Source organism: Acanthisitta chloris, unplaced genomic scaffold (assembly GCF_000695815.1).
Source record: "Acanthisitta chloris isolate BGI_N310 unplaced genomic scaffold, ASM69581v1 scaffold31023, whole genome shotgun sequence".
Taxonomy (NCBI): domain Eukaryota; kingdom Metazoa; phylum Chordata; class Aves; order Passeriformes; family Acanthisittidae; genus Acanthisitta; species Acanthisitta chloris.
The window spans coordinates 22,079-26,192 of record NW_008664862.1 but is presented as its reverse complement, the minus strand read 5'-3'; the positions used below and the strand labels follow the sequence as shown (position 1 = coordinate 26,192).

The 4,114-nt window shown below is 50.1% G+C and overlaps 1 protein-coding gene across 1 annotated transcript in view; it reads right to left on the bottom strand.

Annotated features, from left to right (window-relative positions):
- LOC103799219 (voltage-dependent L-type calcium channel subunit beta-4) overlaps positions 1-4,114 on the bottom strand; it is a gene marked incomplete at its 5' end in the record, with an annotated part of 18,204 nt that overhangs the window by 1,272 nt on the left and 12,818 nt on the right. The gene's annotated exons all lie outside the window — the stretch shown is intronic.

Genomic DNA, 4,114 nt, shown 5'->3' with positions numbered 1-4,114 from the left:
CTGCTGCAGGGAATTCTTCAGACACCACCTCCACGTGCTGCTCCTAACTCCCTTTGCTCCTGCCTGTTCTCAGACCTGCAGACACCACCAGCTGAGCCCTCCAGAAAAACAACCACATTTTCTGCCGTTCAATCTCACATCTCATCTCGAATCTTAACTCAGAGGGAGAGAACCTCTGTGAGAACAGCAGTAAGTGCAGGTGCTGCAGGTGTGAGGGCAACTGATACCAACCACAGGCTGCTTTGCCTCCAAGGGGGGTTACAGATCTCTCCACGCACACAGAGCTGCAGCTCTAGAAGAGAGTGAAGATGCTAAAGCTATTTTATTTACTCTTCTCAGCATGGCAGAGAGGTGTTTCATCCTCTGCCAGCAAGGCTGGAGTTTCCTTCTCATCAGAATACTCCTAACATTGCATCCCTTGGTCCAGCTCAGGGTTTACTGCTGCTTGGTTTGCTGTCTCCTTTACACCCTCCTTGCTATTCACCCACATGCCCAAGCACTACACCCTCCAGCCTAGCTCTCACTGTGGCACAAGTTATTCATTAAGACATAGTCCAATTAGCAAACAAAAGAATGTAGTTTGCTTACACATACTTTGCTTTGGAGAGGATGGAAATGAAAAGATGATACTTGGAGTGTGATTGTGGTTTCTCAAACAAGGAATTCAATGGGATTTAGGGAGGAAGAATTCTCAGCAGTTCATGGTAACACAGCCCTGGGGCTGGGAAGCCTCTCAGGCTGCCACTGCAGGTCACCTGCAGGAGCTGCAGCCTGCAGCCTCCTCACTGCAGGGCTCACAGAGCCTGCCAGGGGAGACACATCGCAGAGAAATCTCTCCTCCCTGCATCTGACAGCTCTGCTCATACCTGAACTGCTTTGTTCTACTCCCGTGGACTTGGCAGGGAATAATCCTTTTAGGAGATCCCTGTTTGTAAGAGCCATGGAGTGAAGCAATTCCTCCCCAGTTCTCCTCACAATGCACACCATTCCCTGCAGGAGTTCCTTACAACATGCCCTCACAGGAGCATCCCCAGATCCTGCTGTTTCTTGAGTGACACGTCTCCTGAAGAGAAACTGGTTGCCCCTGTCCTCTGCTATTTCTCTGGGTTTGCAGTGTACAACAACTGTGCACCTGAGAAGGAATCACAGAATCACAGACTCAACTGAGTTGGGAAAGACCTCCAAGATCATCAAATCCAACCCTGCCGTGGTTACTAGACCATGGCACTAAGTGCTACATCCAGTCTCATCTTGAAAACCTCCAGGGGTGGTGAATCCATCACCTCCCTGGGCAGCACATTCCAATGCCTGAGCACTCTCTCCGTAAAAAAGAAATTTCAAAACCAACAGTCACAGTGAACTGTTTATGACCTGTGTATTTCAAGCTGTACATTAGTGCAGTTCGTGTTTCAGTTCCTGTTTCTGTGAGCCATACAATATTCCTGCAGTGGAGTTCCTGGAGTGCTGTGATGTTCCTGGAGTCCTGCAGTGCGTAACAGCAGCTCCAGCAGCATCAGTGAGAGATTAGCAAGGAGCTCCTAACGAAAGCAGTTCCTGAGCTCCAACCTGCCCAAAGAGACAGCTATTTTTAAATGTCCAGACACATAGCACCAGCTGATTCCTTCAGGCAGCCTCTCCACGAAGGGAAAAAGGGAGGTTGGCATGGGCTGCAAGTTGCTTCACTGAAAACAAACTCTCCTCCTTCAGGAACTGGAGCTGCAAAGTGGATGAAGCAGGAGAGAGACAGCAATGTCTGTGCTCCTAGCAGTTACTTTTGCTTCATTCAAGCATGGATCGACTTGAATTTAAGCTAAACCAAAGGTGTAACCTCCCTTGGAGAGCTCTAGGGCAGCAGTCACTCCCTCAGCATCACCTGGAGTGCTGAGCTGGTTTCTGAGAGGCTGCTGTGTGCAGCAGAACGGAAGCAGTCTCGGAGCCAGGAGGGTTTGATGCCTGAAACTAGCTCCTCTGAGCTTTGTAAAGAGGTTTCTCACTCAGGTGGGGCCTCACTCTGCTGCCTCAGGCAGCAGATTACAATTACAGGACTGGGTGTTGAGGCAGAGCTAAGCAGATCCTGGGGATGGACAGTGTAGGTGCCACAACTACAGTGCACTGAGCATACAACAGCACACTGAGAGTTCCAGTCATGGAATCACACTGGTTTGGGTTGGAAGGTCCTTAAAGCTCATCTTGCCCTGGGCAGGGACACCTTCCACCAGCCCAGATTGCTCCAAGCCCCATCCAACCTGGCCTGGAGCACTCCCAGGGATGGAGCAGCCAAAACTTCTCATGACAACAAAGCAGCAACTTGCCCAGTTTCAACTGGTGTGAGCACAGCTAAGCAGAGAAAATCGCTGTATGAAGAGCAAGGAGAGGCTGTGGAACATGCACAGGTTGCTCTGTGCAGGTGCAAGAGGAAACAGACCTTTCCCATGGGAGGACACAGCAGCCTGCTCTGTGTAAGCTCAGTGTAAACACCACGAGCTGTACTCAAACAGGAGCAGCTGCAGCTCCAGCTCAGCACACACCGGTGAGGAGGGAGGAAGGGACACATCTGTGTGGAAGTTACCTTGTACTACAGAACTGCACAACTCGGGTTTGAATCAGGACCTGAATGGCTCACAGGAATTCCTCATCAGCATTTTAAGAGATCACAGCTCACTTAAGCCCATGACCTTTTCCCTCTGCTTTCTGCCATGTCAGTGTGAATCTACTCTGAGCCTACACCTAAACACCATGAAACCATGTCAAAATTCAGAGTTTTCACAGCTCCACATTCACCATTCTTCATCTTGTGTCTGTCTGGAAGTACTGAGCAAACACAGCCTGCACTCACTGAGTGCTAGCTGGAAAGGGTGTGAGAGCAGCACCAGCAGTGGCTCTGGGACACCTGAGCACTGATCTCAAGAAGATGTGGCTCAGCCTCAATTCCTCCCACTGGGAACAGTTAAAAAGCAACATCTATCCCAATAAATTAGGAGGAGTGCTCAGAAATACCCAAATTCTGTTTATATGGGGACCAGAGTGGAGAAGGCTCAGAAGTTTGGGATCTGAAGAAGTAATTCTGTTTATATGGGGACCAGAGTGGAGAAGGCTCTGAAGTTTGGGATCTGAAGATCCAAACCCACGTTGAATTCCATGGAGATCAATCCTTGTGGATCATTACTCCTGGACAAAAGCTGCTTGAACTTAGCTACTCTGAGTGGAGAACAAAACCATCTGAAATGGAGTCAACCTTTTAGGGCCTGCAGAACAAAAGGCAGTCTTCCAATATGGGGACCAGAGTGGAGAAGGCTCTGAAGTTTGGGATCTGAAGATCCAAACCCACGTTGAATTCCATGGAGATCAATCCTTGTGGATCATTACTCCTGGACAAAAGCTGCTTGAACTTAGCTACTCTGAGTGGAGAACAAAACCATCTGAAATGGAGTCAACCTTTTAGGGCCTGCAGAACAAAAGGCAGTCTTCCAGAAGCTTCACGTGACCATTAGGGTCAGGCACTGGCTCTGCTCTTCTCCCAGGTTTTCCTACGTTGTTCCAATACATTTCTTCTGCTTCTTTTAAGTCACATGGAAACCTTCCCAGCATCTGCGGTGAATTTCTGTCCTGTCTGCCCCTGCCCTGGTGCCAACAGCTGCCTCTGCCCTCCCAGCCCCATGTCACACACAGCTCCCTCACAAGGCCACATCCCAATCTGCTCCCACTGTCCTCCTGCTGCAGAAACAGTGTGGGGTGGCAGATCTGTGATCACAAGGTGGGAGAGCACTGACTGTACCTGGAAAGGCTCCCAGGTGCTGTGTCAGGGATCACATGCCTGCAGTGGCTCTGGACTCCCTGTGCAGCTCAAGCAAAGGCTCTGCCACCTCCTCTCCAACCAGGAGGCTCAGACTTTGGCCCTCTGGGACCTCAAGCAGCTCTGCTCCACAGTTACATAATTTGCTAATGAACCAGCAGATCTGTCTCACCACACACATCATTTCTGCCCTGTCACCCTGCCAAAGATCACAGCAAACCCAGTGCAGAAGATAACCAGGATGAAAGTCTCCAGCAGGAGCAGCTGAGCCAGGGTGGAAGTGCAGAGCTGTCTGCACCACCTCAAAGGGCAGTGATAAGG